The following is a 22,589-nucleotide window of genomic DNA, read 5'->3' on the forward strand; positions in this document are numbered from 1 at the left end:
GTTTGTTTGTTTGTTTTGCTTTAAAAGAAGCTAGAGCTTAAGATCATTATGTGAAATCTCCAGATTTTTGAATATTGACAACTAATTTTTTAAAAACATAGAATAAGACAATCATATTTAGAAACTCAGTATAACCAGTGAGTCTTCAGGTGTGTATAACTTCTGCCCAGAGACCCCCATCTTAAGACTCCTTATCAAAGCAGTAGAATTGCTGCAATCATTCCTAGAAGAGCTACTCGTACTTGTCTTGAAGAAAGGGAGGAATTGACAGCAATAGGTTTTAATGCAGTAACTTCAAGGTGATATTTAAGAATTGCCTCTAATCAAGGAAAGAATCCTCTCATAATCTCAAACACACAATCCAATATTTCTGATATGGGCTATTCTCATGGATTCCCTCATCCTACCTTAAATATCTTCCAAGTTCTCAGGGTACACGTGCAATCCATGTTGATTTAGGGTCCATTATTTCCAGGCATTGTGCTAGGCATTGGAGATACAATGATGACAAACACTTTCTCCCTTGTAGGCAACCACATTCTAGTAGGGTTAGAGATGTGTAAAGAATTTATTGTATGATGTATGTGGTATTACAATAGATTATATATCAAGACACAATAGAAACAGGAAAGAGAGAGAGGGCACGTCTACATAGGGACTCACAAGAGATTTCACACAAGAGCAAGTCCATGGGAAGAAGTCACCAAGCAGGAAGGGGAAGAATTACATTCTAGATAGAAGAAGGAACATGTGCAATAGCAAAGAAGAGGGAAATGGCATAGACCAATACAGTGCTTTGGAAAGCAGTATGGAGCTTTTTCCGGCTAGAGTGAAGATGTAGGATTGTTGCTGAAGAGATGGATGGGGCTTTGAATACTCTGCATACCATCCTAAGGAGTTGAATTTTTCTTGCTCAAGATGGCTATAAGTAGGGTAGTGAACTGGTGACTTAAAGATACTTAAATCTGATTCTGAATGTCCCATTTCATACTGGCAGGTAGGCACACCCAGTCTCATCCCAGACCATCCCCCTCTCAGGGTTGCACATTTGTTTACATAGAAATGGGCACAGGCAGCTTGACTCCACACATTATGAGGTTTTATTTCCGGGAGACTACTTTCTAGCTGGTGGAACCGAAAAAAAAAAAAGCAGCAAACTGTATTTTTACATTAAACAAAATTAAGGTAAGAAAAAGAAAGAAAAGTAAAAACAAGTATATTTGCAGTTTGATATATTCCAGTGTAGTAGGACTCATTGACACTGGAGCTGTCAGTGAGGAAAGAAAGGAATAAGTTAACCTAGTCCACATAGAGAGACATTTGAAACAAAACTCAGAACCTGGTCTTATATAGAGAGAGACACAAGAACCTGAACTCCTTCACTCTATCTGATTACTTCTGCAATAACTTGCTAGTTTTATTTAGGAATCTCCCTAGCTGGGAATGAAGTCTCTTACATCCGTCAAGTACTGGCACTATATAAATGAAATAGCATTATAAAACAACAGACAGATATCTACACCTACGCATATTAATGATGTACTAACATTTCACGGTGGTTCCGAATTCATAATGAGCTTTCTGCCTCTGCCAAGTGCACAGTGGCACAGTATTGGTAACTTGTGTGCAATCACACCTTTAAAATAAATGCAGTGCATTAATCAAATATGACCCTCAGTAGCAGAGGAAAGAAATCCTGAAAATGTGATTTTTGTTTTATTGCTTGCCCCTCCATGCAAGTTTTGGCTCCCTGCCGGCTGCTGATGGAGAGCCATTCCTTGTGACAAGGGGCCTGGAGCTGATTGTAAGGGAACCTGCTGTGTTCCTTTAGTGTATGTTTTAAACAAACAAAAAAAAGAACACAGCATTTTTTTTCTAGGTGGAAATGTGCTGGTAATGCTTGCTTTTTTGGCAACTTTTTATTGATACATAATAATTGTATATATTTTATATTTATCAAGTACATGTGATATTTTAAAAGTCAAAGTATTTCAGACTCTTTCTTCTGTGCACCTAAGCCATGTAATTAGTAATAGAGCCCAAGTCCTGGTCACAGAGGATCTGTGTTGCAGGATAAAAGAGAAAAGAGATCAAGACCACTCCTCAAGTCTTATTTGCACCTAAAAACCTAAGGATTGTTCCCTCCTTCATCCCATCCTACCTCCTCCCTTGACAGGTCTTGCTTTTCTGCTGCCTTTCGCCAAAACATGGTCTCCTCCACGATTTTTATCTCTATGAAAGGGAAGTAGCCACTTCAGAACCCCGCAGACTGTTGCCTGTAAAATCATATCTGGTTGATATCTAGGCTGGAGTTCAGCATAAACCTTATGCTATTAGGAGGGAAATTATAGCCTCATTAAAAGAACAACTGCACAGGTCTAAGAGGAAAAATGCATAATGACATAAACCTAATCTTTCTTTCCAACTGTTTGCTTTGGTTTTATTCTAAGAAATGGAGTAGCAGTTGACAATTAACATAATAATTAATTTAACATAATTATATAATAAAATATATAGGTTATATATAGTATACAATATATACTATGTTTATATACAAGTATATACTATATATCTTAATTTGCATTTCTGATTACGTGAATGATAATAAGCATTCTTTCATGTATTTAGCCCCATTTGAATTTCCTTTTCTGTGAACTGTGAGTGTTCACATCATTTGTCCATTTTTTTCTTGTGTTTTCCTCTTTCTTATTGTTTTGTAGGCATTCTTCATTTACTAGGGCACTTAGTCCTTTGTAATATGAGTTGTGAATTTTCCCTCAGTTTATTGTTCTTATGACTTTACATATGATGTCTTTTGCCACAAGTAAGTTTTTATGTATTCAAATCTCTCAATGGATCAAATCTCTCAATCTATAGCATCTGGATTTTGAGTCATAGTGAGGAAGTTCTTCATTAAGTTAAATTATGATTCTCTCATTTCCTCTGGTACTTATATGTTTTATGTTTCATAGTGAAGTAATTGATTGGTTTAGAATTTGTAGTGGTAAGTGACATAAGATATAGATCCAAATTTCTTTTCAAATGTCCATCCTGTTAATGAAAAAACCAAGCTCTGTAAAATATTTTAAACAAGTCTATTATGAGCCAATATGAGTGACCGTAGCTTGTAGAAAACACAAACCCAAGAAGCCTTAAGTGGTCCCAAGGCAGTTAGGTCGTAACTCTGTTTTATACATTTTAGTGAAGCAGAAGTTACAGACAAAGTCATATATCAACACACAGAAATTATATATTGGTTTGGCCCTAAAAGGTAAGATATCTTGAAGTGGGGACTTAAAGGTCATAGGTGAGTTCAGAGATTCTTTAATTTGCGATTGGTTAAAAGAGTAAAGCTTTTTCTAAAAATCTAGAGTCAGCAGAAAGGAATTTTTAAGATAAGGAAGGCTGTGAACCAATACACTAGGTCAAAGCGACCTGTAACTGTGTGTGATTTCACGCCAGGTCGCTAAGGCCTGGCGTGGCCTTAGGTCCCATTTTTAATTTGGTATCTTAGTGTCACAAAGAGTCCGTTTTGTTAGTCTTACGATCTCTATTCTAACATTAATGCTTGTCAGTTGTTGTGTCTGAACTCCAAAAAGGAGGGTGTATAATGAGATGTGTCCGATCTCTTGTTGCAGGACGTTTCCTTAGTTCAGCTAAAAACGGGGTTCTTTGTCCCACGGCCATGGAAATTCAGACTCACAGACAATTTAAATGTAAAAGAGGGTTTTATTGGGTAAAAAATAAGAAAAGGGGGAAACAGGGACTCCCACAAGGCTGAAGTCACTCTGCTAGAGTGCTTCCTGCTCAGTCGTTCAAATCCCAGGTTCCACACAAGGAGAGGAGGGGCCAGGCTCCTTCCTGCTGCAAACAGCGTGAACTTCCCAAGACTCCACCCTGATGCTCATTTCTCCCAGTGCACAGGCTGGCTGGAGTTTCTCTGTGGGCCCCCTCCCACCTGGCTGTCTCATTCCCCACTCTAAAGAAGTGTATCTAACTGCTGCTAGATTAAAAATAAGGATGAAGACCAATCTAAACCGCTTCCTGCTGACAGGGGGCGCTGTTTTGGGGAAGCGGCAGTCAGAGCTCCCTCAGAGGCCTAAGTGGCCTCAGCAAAAGGCACCATTGTCAGAGGCTCCAGCTGCATGACCATTTGGAGTCTGATGGCCTGAAAGCAAGAACAGAAAAACTGTGTTATTAGAAAACATGTATCAAATCGAAACAAGCGGGAGGCAAGGACAGCTCAAAAATTATGAGGCCTTTTACCAGTTTGCATAGGGTGAGGGAGGCCAAAATCCTGACTGGTAAAAAAAATCTTTACCCTTTTGTCAGATGTTCGGCTTCTGGGTTCCCTTCCAGTGAGCCCAATCCTAAACCAACCAGTTTAAGGTTTGGGAAATTAACTTTTTCCAGTTTGGAGGATGCATCTGAGGGGAGTGTCTCATAGTACAGAGATACAATTACCTATTGGTGAAGAGAGAATCGAGGAGGAAAAAGGAAAAAAGAAGGTGTTTTTTCAGAAGAGTCCCAGTGGTTCAGGATGCATTCGAAAGGGGTACAGACTGAAGATGAGTGGCTACCCTACTAGAAAGAGGAGAACAGGTTTCCCTCGTTTTCTTCTCTTCCTAGCAGATGCCCAGGGTAAGTGAGTGAGAGAAGGAAGAGCATCCCCTTTCTCTCTTCCATCTTTGCATACCTGAGTCCTGGTGAACTTGGCAGGTCCTGCCTGTAAAAGCAGCTTGCACCCATGACACAGGGAGGGCCTAGAGAATAGGAATTATCTGCTCTCACCTATGCCTCTATCCCCCCTACTGTCAGTAGCCTCGGAGTTCTCTAGACCTCATTTATGCCACGGATATTAACGTGGCCTTTATTCATCAAACAGGAAGCTTGGGGTTGGCTTAATCGGCAAGAATCAGACATGCTCACCTGTGCCGTGCCTTTTAACCTCTGTTGTCATTTGCCTCTGTATCCCTCAGATCCAGTTTTCCTTCCTAGAGCTTTGACCCGAAGCTTAGAATAAAGTTTGGGACAAAAATATGTCTCAGGTGGTTGCATAAGCCAAATGCTAAGGTGAAACTGTGGAGCTGAGTCCTCCTCCAACAAGGGAGAGAAAAGGATGTCTTGTGATACACCCAGATAACTGGTAGCTACAGTTATGCTTGTTAGGATTTGGGTGCACGGTGCTTGGCTTTGGTTAGTTTTCTTGGTCTCACTTTCCCCATAAGGAAACCTCTGGGTGATGGGCGTTCTATGTATTCCCTATTAATTCCATCACCTGGCAGGATTTGCAGGATAATTGCTCAGAACTAGAATTTTGATCCAGATTACTATATTACCCATCCCTTTTGTTCTTTCTGAGCTGCAGCAGAAGATTTCTAGTTGATTCACAGGAACAAGCAGGGTTAGTCTAAAATGTAGGCAAAAACTTTAAAACAACTAGTGAATATAGAATTTAATAACAAATATATGATAAGTTTTGAAACAAGATTTCTCTCTCCAGTCCTCATGTTTGCTAAAAAAAAAAAAAAAAAAATCATCATAGGACTGAGTGGTTTGCAAAATAGACTTTAGTCTTATAATTGGTCTATTTGCATAAAGTGTAGCAAGAATAACTATTTCTACATAGGCCTTTTGGATTGGCTTTGATGGAAGTCTGTTCCACAAGGAATCTCAGATAAGACCTTTTAAAGCCAAGCCTAACCATGGGTTTATCCTCAAATACCTGTGAGTTGGGTAATCCTCTCCTCTTAAGGTCCCATAATAAACCTGGAGCTCCTAGATCTGTTAGAAAGTGACATTCTTTACTGACCACAGGTCAAGAACCCTGTACAGGAACTGCGTAGACAGGGGTATGAGGCCACTTTCCCCACTGGGCTTTTATTGGCTCTGCATGTCAAGATTGACTCGTTTAAGGGAAGCATACCCTTCCAGTCAAAGCCTTGATAAAATTACCAGTTTCTCCAATTGTGTCCTGTTGCAAAAGAAAAATGGATTCTTATTGCACTGACACAAACAACTATATTGCCATAAGAATACTCACAGATAGTTTCCAAATTCTAGAGGAATCAGGCAGAGAGAAACAAACGTGCTCCAAATTTTGATCACAGGAGTGTATACCTTACTTAATTATTAAAGGCTGTAAATAGTTCAAAATAAGTTTCCTTGACACTGAAAAATCAAACAAGGATCAGCAATATACCAAGCAAAAGTAAAAAAGATTTGCTTCAGCTCCCTGAGTTCAGTCCATTTAGTTAACTCTGGTTTTGCTTGATATTCATGAACATTTCAGCTCTTTGTGAGTCCTGTACGTATTCTTTCATTCCAGTGTTAACAATCTCTAAAGTTATCAGAAGCCTGTATTTGAGAGCACCTGTTAAAGTCCTATAGTTCATTATAAACCATCTTTGAAAAAGATTAAAACAAGACAACAATTGTCTGTGAATAGTAAAATATCTAGGGTAGTTACAGTTAGAAACAAGATTGACAGAGAAGTTTGGTTATCTCCATGGTTTACGATAACTTAACATAACAACCTTAATTATGATTCACAGCATATACTTAGACATTAGAATTTTGTAAATCTCATACAATTGTGGAACATGTATTAGCATTATTCACCAAGACATAACCTGAAGAAGATTGAGCATCATTTTGACAATCCCATGTTCCTAAACATGTCAGATAATCTTGTTTACCTCTCTTTTCTGGACACTTCAGAGGCTCTCTGATGTATTCAAAAATCCAGGTGCCAGGGAAGACAATTTTGAAACTTAAGTTTGATTTGGGGAAGCCTTATAAATGTGTTTAAAGCACTTGATATTACGAAATAAAATTCCAGATGACCATATGTTATTTATTTTGCCAGAAAGATGACTCAGAAATTTGAAACAAGCAAAAACTTTTTATAACCCTTTATAAATTTTGCCAAAGAGCAGATTAGCATTTTGAGAATACCTACCTTTTGTTGTGCTTTTATTTTAATGCTCAATTTACAGAAAAACCATATAATACCCTTCTGAATTTAGTCAATATGTTCACATAGAGAACCTCTTCTGCAAGACTAATTTTGACAATTCTTCCACCACTTCTTTGAACCTTCAACTTTTTCCTATCTAATTTAAAGCAATCCTTAAACTCTAGGCAAAAGTTTACACTTCCATGCCTTCTTATAACCTTTTACTAAAAAATACATTTCACTGTTATTACATACCTTGCCTGTAAATCTATTTTCAGCAGTTGCAATTATATGTTATAATGATAACTCCTAGAAATTTTTAACTTTAAGGTAAAACTTGGTAAGTTCCTTTAATTGTGTACTAACTGCAGCCAGGTTTGCCTTCTTAGTTAAGAGTGTGGTTAGTTCCATATGTCCCCAGGCCTTCCAAGTTGTGAAGCCAGCAAGTCAAACAGTTCTCAAAACCCAAAAAGCAGTTTGTAACCTCAAAACACTTAGCAAAACTTGCATCTGACCTGCATTTTACTAATAGTCTTTAGGGCTGTTTTTACTTCTCAAAGATTAAAGTCATGTGAACTGAAAGGTACCACAGCTTTTACCTTCCCTTTAAAAAACCCTTGATCCAAGTGCTTGTCCTTCTTTAGGCCAAATTAATTAGAGCTCTTTTTACAGATATTACACACAATACACACACAGACAGACAGAAGCAATACACACACAGACAGGCAGAAGAAAACTCAGTCCCCACAAGATCCCTTTTCACAACCAAAGCTTTAGAGAGTACAAGCAGTGATAGTTGGGGGACCTAGCCTAGTGAAAACATCTTCTAAGAGGAAAATAAAAACTTCAAAGGTTAACTGCTGTGGGGTAGATAAGGGGAAGAAAAAACAGTTAAAAAAATGCCTGGGGAAGAACCTCTTATTTTATGCAACTGGTTCCTTCACCAGGAGAAAAACTTAATTACTGTTGATGGAGTAAAACCCCTTGGCTGGGGAAGGGGAAGCCTCTGGTGGTGTGTGGTGGAAACCACCAGCCAGCTGGCTGTGTAGGACCCTTGGGCCATGTGTCCCAGCCCTGACAGGGAGAGGAGAGTGGTGTAGAGCTGCTGCTTGCCTGTCGGTCCTGAAAAAGGAAGGAAAAGACCATGAAAAGCTCTGGGAGTGATGGAGGATGGGGGCATAGTTTCCCCCACCCTGGGAAGTCCAAGGATGAAAAGGCTTAGAAGCAACAGTGAGAGGTTTTGAGTCCCCATTTCACTCACCACCTCTTGAACCCCATGTTGGGTGCCAAAAATGTTGCAGGACTTTTCCTTAGTTCAGCTAAAAATGGGGTTCTTCGTCCCACAGCCATTAAAATTCAGACCCACAATTTAAATGGTGAGTAAGACGGGGTTTTGTTGGGTAAAAACGAAGAAAAGGGGGAAACAGGGACTTTCACCAGGACAATGTCCCTCTGCTAGAGCACTTCCTGCTCTGTCATTGGGATCCCAGGTTCCACACAGGAAAAGGAGGAGCCAGGCTCCTCGCTGCTTCAAATGGTGGGAAGTTCACGAGGCTCTGCCCCGTTGTGCATTCCTCCCAGTGCACACACTGGCTGGAGTTTCTTTGGAGACCCCCTCCCACCTTGCTGTCTCACTCTCATCCCATCACAGCCAAGAACTCAGTGTTTCAGGTTTCTCAGGGGTCCCCTTGGCCAAGATAGGGTCTGCTCAGTCAGCTGGGAGGCTTAGGATTTTATTTTTAGTTTACAACCCAATTGTAGCCAAAACATCTATTGAGAGCACCTTTTTTCATCCTTGTATTTGAGATGTCACCATTTTCATATATTATTGCTATGTGCATTTCTGTCTATTTAGGACTTTCTATTCAATTTTATTGGCCGGTTTTATTTTGTTGTGTTTCATTTTCACAATCCAATACTACACTCTTTAAATTTTGAGATTTTCTAATATATGTTAATATCGGTATGATATTTTTTCTCAGTACTCATTTTTTAAGAGTATTCCTGGAATTGTTTTATTTTCCAATATGACACTTAGGATCATCTTATTCAGCTCCCTCCTTCTGCCCCATCCTCAAAAAAAAGCAGCTGTGCATTTTTATTATTATCAAGAGTGTGTTAATTTGTAAAATAGAGAGTATTATCATCTTTATAATGTTAAACATTCTTATATAAAAATATAGTATGCATTTTCATGTATTTGGATCTTGTACATTTTAAGAGTGTTTTAGAGTTTTCTTACGTCTCACATATTTCCTGTTTAGCCTAGATAGTTTTATCTTTTTTAGCACTATTGTAAGTGGGAAGGTATTTTTTAATCACATCTTCTAACTAGTTGTTCTTTTTATATTTGATTACTTATGGTAATTTTGTGGCTGTCTTGATTGTTTAATGGTTTTAAGTTAATTCTCTAGGGTTTTACATTAAACAATCAACTATTTGAAAATGAGATGTATTTTTCCTACCACTTTCCAATTTTTATACTGCTTATTTCTACTGTCTAATCACATTGGCTTGTACTTCCAGTACAATGTTAAAGAACAGTGGCCATAGCAAGCATGTTTCTCTTGTTCTTTAATGGGAATGCTTCTTATAATTTCTCAATAAGTAATGTGTTTGCTTTGGGGATGTTATAGCATAAATGTTGAAAAAGAATTTAGCAAAATTTAGTATTCATTCTTGATAAAATACTCAATAAAAGAAAAATCGCTATTTTTATCATATGATGCACTATATCTCTCTTCTGGGTTCTGATAACCACTCACATTCCTCATCTCTTTGGGCGTAACTGGAGCATTAGTTCTCCTCTTTCCAGCCAGATGTTGGGTATGCTGCACTATTCCTGGTGGTCCCTTATGCCCTGCACACACATTTATAAATAGCTCCTTTATTAAACCTTCTTAGATACCCTAATATGAGTATGCCATCACTGTCCTGTTGGGACTACAACTGATGCAGACATTTTCTCTTGATGTCCATATTCTTTAATAGTGCAAGCCAGAGCCCTTCAAAGAGCCCATCTTCAGCAAGATAAGAAGAGTGCACCAGAATGAAAATCCATGTACTATTCCCATCATTGAGAAAGTTTTAGTTTAAAAAAAAGTTAACTGGACTGAACGGCATGTTTAGTGACATACTTGATTTACAGTCCTTATGTAACATAGTTACATAAGAATTTACATAACAGGATTTACATTCCTGTCACTAGCCAGTTACAATGCTGGCTATAAGCGTGGATCGGCTGCTGGCCCAAGGACCACACTTTCAGTAGTACGGGTACAAACAGCATCAGATTTGCTGATCTTCAAAGATTTGAAAGACTTTTGTGAAAACATTAGAACCTAATAATGCTTTGGAGAAGCTCTTTGACAGCTTTATCTGTTTATCTTTTCTTCAACAGAATCCAGTTTGTTTAGATTTTCTGTCTCTTCTATATTTAGTTTTTATTTTGTCGTACTGTGCTTTTTTTCCCTGAGGTATAATTTATATACAGAAAAAAAACTGCGTAATTCTAGTTTTGACTAATGTATTCACCTATAACGAGTGCTTGTAATCAAAATATAGAACATTTTTCACCCCCAAAAGTTTCCTCGTACCTCTTGACAGTCAATCCAAACTCTCCCCAGGCAACCATTGATTTCTATCACTATAGAATTTTTGTATATTCTTTAATTTGTATAAATGAAATCACACAGTAAGGCTCATACACTTTGGTATCTGACTTTTTTTATTTGGCATGCTTTGGAGTCTGTTGGTTTTTCATTTTTCTTGAAAATTTTACATGTTATTGACAGATATTGAAATTTACCAGCACAAAGTTGAACAATGTATTTTCTTAAGATTCTTTAATTAACCATTTTTTTCTGTTTATTTATCCCTATTGTTTCTTATATTATTAATTTCCTATCTCTATGATTTTCTTCTTCAGATTTGATTTACAGACCATTAATAGATTAAACTCTCCAGGAAATCAGCTGTGATCAGGTTATTCTTCAGTTAAGCTCATTCACATTTTCCAATTGCCTATAGAATGAATTCCAAAGTTTCTATCCTGTCATCCAAATCTCTCCACTGTGTGGTCCAACTTAACCTTTCCTGCTTCTATTCTCAAGACTCCACCGAGAATTTTATATATTTTGATTTGCCCTTAGTTGAAAAAAGCATTGGAACCAATGATGAATTAATTGTAGAAAATTTGATGAGGACATTAGCCTTTACATCTTTCATTGTCCCCCATATAAATATTCACATAAATAAATATTCTTTATGAATTAGCATGTTTTCTTCAAATGTGCAACAAGATCTATGGAATTTACCAGGTTTCCTTTTCATTTGGTCATGGAAATTTGAAAGTCATATTCCAACCTGGAGACTGTGTAGGATTTAGAAACCCTATTTTTCTTCTCTTCAACCTTCTGTGTGTTGACCTTTTATTATCATTTGCATATTTTAATCTCTCATGTATCTGATTGTTTTCCTTTTTTATAACTATCTTTAACAATCTCCACAAATGGTCTATATCCCTTATACAGTAAAATGAAAATGCATAAAATTATCAAATTTTAGTCTGAATGCACATATTTTAAACTTTCAAATCCCTGTGCCTTTTTTCTGATTTTTTTTCTGAACCTGGACTATTTCCACCCTGCTACCACCACTCCATCACCTAAAATATTTTACTCTTTGTACTCCAATGATCAAACTTCTACTTTTCCTTTTATATTGATCTTGAATGTTGGCTTTTGCATAAAATTTTTCTCACCTCCACTGGGTGAATGCAACTTGTGTAACATTCACCTCTTGCTGAACTTGTCTTACTCCATGCTTCTCCACGTGTTGGCTTTTGTCTCAGGCTGATGTCAAGATGCCTGCAGCAGTACCACACATCACATCCAGTGCTGGGAACATGCCAATAAAAAAGGGATCCATCCTCCCTTTTGCTAGGTGGCAAGGGAACTTTCCCTAGAAGCTTTCCCTTACCGTCATTATTGGCTACAGTTGACTGCATAACCATTCCTAAATAATGCACAGGAGGGGATAATGAGATTCCCAGGATTGGCTTAAACTAATCAGTTTAAATTCTCAGAAGCTGGGCATGGGGTCAGTTTCCCCTGAAGCCCATCTGGAGAACGGCAGATACTAAATAAAATAAAAAATCTGTGAGAAAGGAAAATAGAGGGGGATATATATTGGGTTGATCAATGGTGTATTCTGTAAGTGTGACTTTTCCCTCCCAGAATCTTTATATTATGATTGTACTTTTTGTAGTTCACCTAACACTTTCTTGTATTTTAGTTATCTGTGTACTTATTTTATTTCTACTGCCTGCCAAAATTAAGTTCTCTGATAATAGAAACTCACTGAGTGCCCACTCAGCAACCTGAAGAGTGGCTTGCTGTATTAGGTGTTCAATCAGTAAGTATATATTTAACTAAATTCCTTGTTTTCCTCCTGGACAGCATGGGTAAATGACCTGTGTCTCCACTGATGTGTGTCCGCATCAGGTACTTTCGTGTAGCTTCATGTTTTGGTTTGGGTGTCTGTCTCCTATTAATTACCACCCACTAGCCCACACCTATAAAGATGTTACTATAAACTTGGGTTTATTAAGTCCTGTGCTTTGATTTCCCTGTAGTGAAAATGAATCCCCTATGCATGAACATTCTCTCACCTGGTTCCCCTTCTGACCCATTTTTAGAATGGCTCTCAAGGGCTAGGTGCAAACAGGCCAGAGGACAAAGCTTTTCTCTGTGCAAAGGTGACTGTCTCACACCTGGATCCAGCTTGTGGCTCAGGCCTCATTAGCACCATATTCTAATCCTGCAGAGAACTCCCAGCCAGACTTCTAAGAGCAGCAAGGACAGCAAGCACTCTGTGTCCTACCGTGGCCAGAACCAGCCAGAAGGGGCCAGGAACATCTGGTAGGATTCTGCACCATAGGGTGGCTGCAAAATATTCAATGTTTAAAGAAAGGAATACCTCCAACCTCACCATGCCCCAGAGATACGGCATTTGAAGAAAGATGTCTCCTTGCTCAAAGCTGCTCTCTTCTCTTCAACCCTAGCAGTAACAGTAAAACTTCAAATAATCTCAGTGGCTCTTTCCTCCCACAGTGTGAATACAATCTGAGTATAGTCAGACTATTGTTTCCAGGATCCAGTGAAATACTTTATTTATTTCAACTAGAAATCATCCTAATCAGCTCCTTTGAAAAGGTATATCCTCTAATACATAAACAGGACTTCTCTATCCTGGAAGAAAAGATACACTGTGAAACAAATTTAAAAGTTCCTAAATTGCTGAGAAGCAAGCCTCACCAAATTTCCAGCAACTGCTCTAATAAAAATACCACCTTCAGGACAGTGGAGTGCTTTTAAGCATTAGTATCTGACCAGCTGGTAGAGGGAGAAAAATCATTATGCATTCCCCCAAAAGTGTTTGAGGACTCAGAAAAAGCAGAAAAATCCTCTGGGATGCCCACCCAAAAGGATCATTTCTGGGAATACTCAACGAAGGTCAGGATCATAAAATGGGTTTAGTCATTTGGGGTTCTCTGAAATTGATGATGCCTGTTTTTCTCCACCCAATACCATATAAGAAGGCAAAGCACTGCCATGGTAAATTGTTTCAAAGAGGCACTGTCATGCAGGAATAAGGATGCGTTCCCAGTTTGTTTTCTCACATTGACTTCTTTGTATTGTATAACATATTCTAGTTTCATTTCTGGACAAGCAAGCTTCAGGTAAAGAACCCAGAGCTGAGAAAAAAAAAAAAAAGAGGTGGTGGTTTGGGGAAAGAGGGATGGAATCCTTATAGATGATTAATATTTATGCTGGTTTTTAAAACATTGCAGTTGGAATAATATATAGCCATTAAAAAGAATGAAATCATGTCCTTTGCAGAAGCATGCATGCAGCTAGAGGCCATTATCCTAAGCAAATTAATGCAGAAACAGAAAATCAAATACTGCACACTCTCATTTATAAGTGGGAGCTAACTATTGGGTATTCACGGAAATAAAGATGGAAACAACAGACACTGGGGACTACTAGAGCAGGACGGAGGGTAGGAGGCAAGTGTTAAAAAAGTAACCCACTGTTGGGTTACTGTGCTCAGCGCCTGGGTGATGGGATCATTTGTACCCCAAACCTCAGCATTATACAACACACCCAGGTAATAAATCTGCACATGTACCCCCTGAATCTACAATAAAAGTTAAAATTATTTTAAAAATTAAAATAAAAATGAATTTTTCACATTGATCACAAGTTGAAATGTTAATATTTAAATAGGAGTTAAATAAAATATATTAATAACATTAAAAAATAAAAATGATGTGTTCTCTTTGCTAGAAGTAAAATTAGGGAATGTAGGTACCAGTGTTATAATGACAGAATGAATGAATGAGCAAATAATACAGTTTAAGCTCTTACAGGTGCTAGGACATTAAAAAACTTACTTGGCCTCTCTGAGTTGGCTTCCTCATTCATAATTTGAGAAGAGCAATAGCTTTCCCATTGAAATATAATGAGGATTAGGTGTGATAACCTATGTATTATTCTTAGCACAATGCTTGATACATTGTAATAACCCAAGAAATGTTAGTCACTTTGATTATTATAATGATTGGGCTTTCTCTTTCCATGATAATAGGGGTCTGTGCCTGGAAGAGAGAGGACATAGCAACTTTTAACTTACTGAACACAAAGCTATATCTTGAAGACTAAGCCTTTTTTAGTAAAAAGTTATTCTGGTATAGGCAATATTAACTGGGCCATGGCTAAACAACAATGTTTCTGGCCATGAGGAAGTTACTGTAGGCAGAAAGCTGCCAGTTAATTGCCCATAATCTTGGTAGAGACACTTAATTGAAAGCTGGATCTACTGGCTGGAGATCAGAACTGGCTCTCGATGAAACAAGTGACAGCAGCCAGACTAAATGGGAACAATCTCTAGAGTCAGACATCAGCTGAATGTCCTGGTGCTTCACCTTGGGGGGAAATGGGATTTAAAGCGGGTGAGCACTCCAATGAGACTATGAAGTCTCACTCTAGAGAACTGGACTGACAGGGGTTAAATGGATATTTCATTTTCAGTTTTTTCAAAGCCAATATTAGGAAAAGTAATCCTAGTCTCTCTCTTTTCCCTCAAGCTCCCCTCTCTTTCTAATATCTCAGCTTTTTAAAATTATTGTTACAAACCACCCCTGTACACCATAGAGCAGAAACACATAAGCAAACTCTAAAAATAATTAGTACTCACATACTGCTTACTATGTGCTAGGCACAGTTAAAAATGTTATATGACTACTAATCCATTCAGTGATCATATTAACCCTTTGAGATAGGTACCATTTAGGGATCTAATTAAACTAAAGAGCTTCTGCACAGCAAAAGAAACTATCATCGGGGCGAACAGGCAACCTACAGAATGGGAGAAAATTTTTGCAATCTACCTGTCTGACAAGGTCCAATATCCAGAATTTACAAAAAAGTTAAACAAATTTTTTAAAAAACAACCCCATCAAAAAGGGGACAAAGGACATGAAGAGACACTTCTCAAAAGACATTTATGTAGCCAACAAACAAATGAAAAAAAAAAAAAAAGCTCAACATCACTCATCATTAAAGAAATACAAATCAAAACTACAGTGAGATACCATCTCATGCTAGTCAGAATGGTGATTGTTAAAAAGTCAAGAAACAACAGATGCTGGTGAGGCTGTGGAGAAATAGAAACACTTTTATGCTGTTGTTGGGAACATAAACTAGTTCAACAATTGTGGAAGACAGTGTGGCTATTCCTCAAAGATCTAAAACCAGAAATATCATTTGACCCAGCAATCCCATTATTGGGTATATACCCAAAAGAATGTAAATCATTCCATTATAGTATGTGTATTGCAGCACTATTCACAATAGAAAAGACACAGAATCAACTCAAATGCCCATCAATGATAGCCTGGATAAAGAAAATGTGGTACGTATGTACCATGGAAAACTATACAGCCATAAAAAGAATGAGATCATGTCCTTTGCAGGGACATGGCTGAAGCTGGAAGCCATTATCCTCAGCAAACTAACACAGGGACAGAAAACCAAACACCACAAGTTCTCACTCATAAATGGGAGCTGAACAATGAGAACACATAGGTGATACTAGAGTCACCTGAGAGTATTTTTAAAATACTGATGCTTGAGTTAATACTGAGATGTTCCCCCATACTCAATAGAATGGCCAAAGTTTAAAAGTCTAACAATAGTAAGTATTGGTGAGAATGTGAAACAACTGGACTCCTCACACATTACTGTGAAAATGCAAATGGTATTGAGAAACAATATGGCAATATCTATAAAAGCAATAATTTACTTACCATGTAACCCAGCAGTTCTGCTCCCAGAGAAATTAAAACATATGTCCACACAAAGACTTGTTTGCAGATATCCATGGGAACATTATTCATAATAGCCAAATAACTGGAAACAGCTCAACTCTCCATCGACTGGTAAAAAGATCAATGAATTATGGCTTATCCATACTATGGAATTCTACTCAGCAACAAAAAGGAACAAAATATTAAAATATGCAGCAATATGAATGAATCTCAAAAGCATAAATGTATGCTAAGTAGAGAAAGTCAAATCTAAATGAATACATAGTATATGGTGTCATTTATATAAAGTTTTAGAAAAGGCAAAACTATAGTGACAGAAGATAGATCAGTGGTTAGCTGGGGCCAGGTGTCAGGAGAGGGGATCACCTAACAAAGGGCACAAGGAAACTTTGTAAGGAGATAGAACTGTGCTACATCTTGATTGTGGTGGTGATTATGTGGCTGTACAGTTAACAAATTTCATCAAGCTGTATAGTTAAATGGATGAATTTTTATTGTACATAAATTATACTTCGGTTAGCTGATACCACAACACAGACTAATTAAATCAGGACCTGAGAGCTCTGGGCATCAGTATTTTTTAAAGCTCCCCAGGAACTTCTCATATACAGCCAGGATGCAGAACTGATGTTCTAGGAAAAGGAAACATTATTAGCAAATGCGTGTATATTTATACACACACGCACACACACACACACACACACTTATATATAAACACATATAAATATGTAAATAAAATACATTTTTAAATAGTAAAACTTGGCATTTCAGGATTTCAGGGAACAACGTGGCTAGACCACAGGGTCCCCATGTATGACTAGTACAGATTAGTCTAGAAATATAACTTGGGAAAGATCAAGGAGGGCCTCACATTTTCTTAGTGAATGAATGCTCCAGACCGTCCATCAGAAAAGCAATTTTTTCCCTGAAAACCTGTAGAAGAAATATTTTCAAAGCTTAGAAGTGAGAATATTATTAGTATTCATGTTTCTGCAAATGATATTATTATTGATCGCAAATATTCCTCTGGACTGTATTGTATGTATCCATGCTAAGGAAGGGGAACTGATTATGTCACTATGTGATTTTGAACAAGTTTTCTGTTTTTAACTTCAATAAACTTCTATTTACCAATCTGTAAAATCAAGTGCTGGGCTGAAGAATTTCTCAGACTCCTTGTAGCTTCTACCCATTTCTTCACGTGAAAGGAATTAAACCTAGAAAACAATGCCATATTGGAAATAATGACTCCGGTGGGGGTGGGGAGTGTCTCAAGTGTCCTGGATCAAGGTCACGTGATTGATATTCTTTTCCCCTTTTTTCTTCAAGGGCCACATGATGCCTGTCATTGAATCTCGTTGCTTTTTCTCATTCAACACACTCATTTTTTCTGCTAACTTACCTTGTGCTCTAAAATGGCAACTTCAACTCTCTGGTCTATAGGATCTTTTAGTTTGGTATCCCAAATTTGAGAAAAAATGTAATCATGGCTTTTCATCCTAAATATGGCCCCTACTCCAGTGGGTATCAATTCCTGATAAATTCATCTTGGCAGGGAGGGGCTGACAGAATAAGTGCATTATTTAGGATTGCTCCTCCCTGTGCAGGACAGATAATGGAACCATCTAGTACACTAGCAACATGGTCATTCAATTTTTACTCTACAAGATTCATCGTAGATCCTATTATCCATGAAAATTCTCCAATTCTATTATCTGAATTTAACTTCTGAAGATGCGTGTGTGTGTGTGTATGAATATGTATCGTATCGTGTGGGCACATGTGTGTGTCTGTGTGTGCCACGTGCATGCTTCAGGCAACATTCTGATTCTGTTGCAATTTGTTCTGAAAAAATATCAAATGATTAAACATTTTAGGGGGGTACAAAATTAGATTTATATTTTCTTTTTAAAAGTATCATTCTTATACCTAATAAGAAAGGAAATATTTTTGTACCTGCATGTCTGGTGCTGTCAGTAACTCTTTTTATTTATGCAGCAAAATTTCAACAAAGCAGCAATTACATGATCTTAAACATAGTTGATAACATTGGAGGTGACATCTGATAGTTTGATACTTAAAATAGCCACAACCTAAGAATTCTGAAAAATGGAGACAAACATTTCCAGGCAACAATATGCCAAGGTGGGGATTTGTTCTTTTTCAACCAAAAGCCAAAGCATCATTGATAGAACAAACAACATTCCACAAAGAAAACCTTCTTATTACTACAACAGAGATGTTTTATAAAATCTTACCCAACAGATATTTTTGTAAGTATGCATTGAATTAGAATTTCAACTCATGAAGGTCTTATAAATACATAGATTGATATAGTAGCAAATAGGATCAGAAAAGTCTAACACTATGGAAAATGAAGTTGTCTAAGACTATAAACTTCATTCTCAACAGAGAGGCCAAGGATTTTCTGCAATTAGTTTCTGACACATGGATATGAACATAGGTCTAAGAAAGAGGATATAAGCAACACAAAGAAGAGAAACAGCGCTCTCATAACTTTCATTACACTGCAGTGAATAAGGATTCATAGTTTAAAAATCAGAACTACACTTAATTCTACTACTCTGTGTGTCACATATATGGTTTTAAGTGTGTGTACACATATGATTATACACATAGGTACATCTATATGTTTAAGATGACCACATAATAGTCCATGTAGATCATCCAGAGTACATGCATGGTTTCTGTTAGCTAACCCTTTTTGTTGTCTCTATCCAGTTAAAGAACTCCTTCTGGTACCAGGAATAGAACTGACTGTGCTATCTACTGTGTGTATCTGTCAATATGTGTTTGCTTCTCTGTGTCTGTCTGATTCTCTCTTTCTCTTTCTTTTTGTTTCAAGAGGAACTCAAAAATGCTCCCTAGCATTTCCATGCCACAGCCATTTGCCATCATAGCGGTTAAGCTCCTTTGATGGTAGAATATGCCCCCATGTGAAACTCACATAAAATCTTTTGGGCCATTAGCCCTTCTTCAGGCTGAGATGTAGCACTGCCAGTATGAAATATAAAATTGCTTATTAAAAACCAATAAGGAAAAATGTCCCTGATAGAAGTAAAAGCCTGGCATCCCTAGATTGCATGCATCATCACAGCATCAGCAGCTGCTTCCTCAGTCAGTGGCAGAACAGTAAATCTAGGAGCATGGCTATTCATCTGCAGTATGGTTAGGAGGAGACCAGAAGAGAACAGAATGACATTGGGTGAAAAATGAGTTGCTGATCAGCTAAGGTTACTGTCCGACTCCAAAGGTTATGGCAACATAATCATCTGCTCTTGCTCTGCAAGGGAAACTCAATATTGCCTTAATTACTTTGCTTTTGTTATCCATTGTATTCCCAATGCAACATCACATCCAGCAAATGAATGAGTAGACCATTCAGTTATTATATACATAAATTTATATTACTGAGATGGCACATATACTTTGATCCTATAAAGAGGATTATGGGAGTTGACAGAAGGTTTTCATCTAAGCCTCCAAATGCCTGGCCCAGACGCTGGGGTAAACCATTACTCTTATTTTATTTTACTTATGTATTTATTTATTTATTTATTTTTGAGATGGAGTCTTGCTCTGTCACCCAGGCTGGAGTGCAGTGGTACAATTTCAACTCACTGCAACCTCTGCCTTCCAGGTTGAAGCAATTCTGTCTCAGCCTCCTGAGTAGCTGGAATTACAGGTGCGGACCACCACACCCAGCTAATTTTTGTGCTTTTAGTAGAGACAGGGTTTCACCATGTTGGCCAGGCTGTTCTCGAACTCCTGACCTCAGGCGACCCGCCCGCCTTAGCCTCCCAAAGTGCTGGGATTACAGGTGTGAGCCACCGCACCCAGCCAAAAGATATGAATTTTTAAAACTATTCTCAAAAATCTTCAGCCAGTGGGCTATTGATCCATTAGAAGAGAGTTGACTGACTTAACATTGAGGTGATGCATCTTCATCTATGGAGGATGCTTCAGGAAACTCCAAGTCCCAGCCCCTAGGATTTCCCAGTGGACATATTTCTTTAACTTATAAATGTATATCCTTTACCATATGGTCCTACATATTTTTGCTCATTTGGCTTATAACAGTTGTCAGGCTCAACTATTCTACTCTAGTCTACTTAGGAAGTATGTTGTTTGAGCTGACAAGAATAATCATGTTTCAGTTTATTTTCACATGGTAATGATGAGAGGAAAAGAAAAGAAGTAGTAGTCATTCTTTGACTTTGATGAAACCAGAAGGAAGCCACTGGGGTCGGTTAAAGACAGATGAATTCAAAACCAGAACTTTTGTGAAGACATTCATTTCAAGAAAAATAGTGCTTTTTCTCTTCTGAAAAACATGTTATCTCAATCATCAATGAACATTTAGATCAGCAAAATGAAGGAAAAACATTCCATAATTCCAGTAAACAGAAATAATCATTATTAATATAATAGGGTATTCATATATATAATTTTATTTATAAACATGAATGAAAGTCACTGGTTTTAGGGTATTAGTACATAGACATTGAGTATGTATAAGTGAACGAGGAAATACACACTTCTCCCTTTCTTGCTGATAACCTCATATCAGGCCAGGACACAACATGGATGTGACTTGCCTTCTTCACCACAGCTTTCCCTGCTCCAAAAGAGTCACCTCTTTTATCCAAACCTGGACACTCAATGCCTTTTCCAGTAAAAGTCATCACTATAAAAAAAAGAGTAAAAGTAAAGAACGAATCCAAAAACCAAACAAAAAGGCAGACAAAGGCTTAGGGGATAGTTTGCTTCGTCAAACACTATCAATCACAATGTTAAGCACTCATAACACATTTCTATCAAACTCATGTGAAACTTGGCACTTCTGAGCCCTGCTTCCCTCACAATCATATGTTTCTACTCTCCCCAAGCAGTCTTCAGCTTCACGGGAATGACATCTGTATCTCCAGATGTTTGTGTGTTATCAGGCCCTTCTCAGCCGTTTTGATCAGGGTGCATGTACACAAATTATATCATAAATCTCTCACACTTCATATGCTGTATCAAATAAGAAAAACACCAAATTTACTCAGAGCTATGTTAAGCCTAGGAACTGTAACTTGAGATTTAACATGCTATTTGTAAGGATGTGCTATTACTCTTAATCCCTCGATTAATACAGGCTAACACTACTGTACAGATTTATTATGGACCATATGCTCTTTAATTATCATTGCCTCCCAAAGTTACCACTCTGCACATCTGCAGCCGATGTGAGCTGCTGTTCCTCTGTCCCTGCCTCAGCAGGATCTGATAACCATTTTTCAGCTGGACACCTTGATGAAGAGTCAGTCCCAACAATGTCTCAGAAGAGTGATTAAAATAAAATAAAAGGGAAGGGAAACAGTGTTTTGGGGAGAGCGTAGGAAGTGGGGAAAATCCACTGTCAATGATGCACCTCATCTGTTCAGGTTCACTTTAGCTGAAATGATTTTTAATTGTAGATTGTTAATGTTTGTCTTCCAAAATCCAGCTGTTGTAAATGGAATTAAGGGGAAACCTTCCTCTCTTGAAGCAAATGAGAAAGTGGAGAGTGTGCAAACATTAACATGGTTCTTAGATCAAGATGTGCCTTGCTGATTTAAAATCTTTTGGACCGCACAATCAGAGGAGACATAATTCATGGGGAGTTGGGATTAATTTTTTAAAGATTTACACTACAATTTTACATGACGTTCTAGCTAATTAAGCATCTCTCTACATCACAAAGGAACAGTTCTTAAAAACTGTTTTCCTCTTTATTGAAGTTTAACATTCTTAAGGTCACACATCTCTTTCTGCCAATAGGTACAAGACATATGTGTATCAAGACAAATGTTTCCTAAAATATTGTAGGCTTGATTAAAAGATGGCAAGCTTTAGCAGAAAGAAACATGACTTGTGGATCAGGAAACAGACATTGGGAAAATCACCTACCTTAACAGTTTTTCACTTCTGTTATAAAGGACTTGAGCCAGGTGATCCTTAAGGTAACTCCCCTCCCTAAATTAAGGGCACTAATTCATTAGTATTGAATTCAGGAGAGTTATAATCATTTGCGTTTTAGCCATACAGCAATCCAAGGAGGGTGATGGAAATAATTTAGTCCTATTCTATCACTGCAGAAATTAAGATCTTAATGATCCATTAATTCACCAAAGATCTTATAATCAGAATGATTTTGAAGGTCAATCCCTTGCTTTGAAAAATTTATTAATT

This window comes from Symphalangus syndactylus, chromosome 10 (genome assembly GCF_028878055.3).
Source record: "Symphalangus syndactylus isolate Jambi chromosome 10, NHGRI_mSymSyn1-v2.1_pri, whole genome shotgun sequence".
Lineage (NCBI taxonomy): Eukaryota > Metazoa > Chordata > Mammalia > Primates > Hylobatidae > Symphalangus > Symphalangus syndactylus.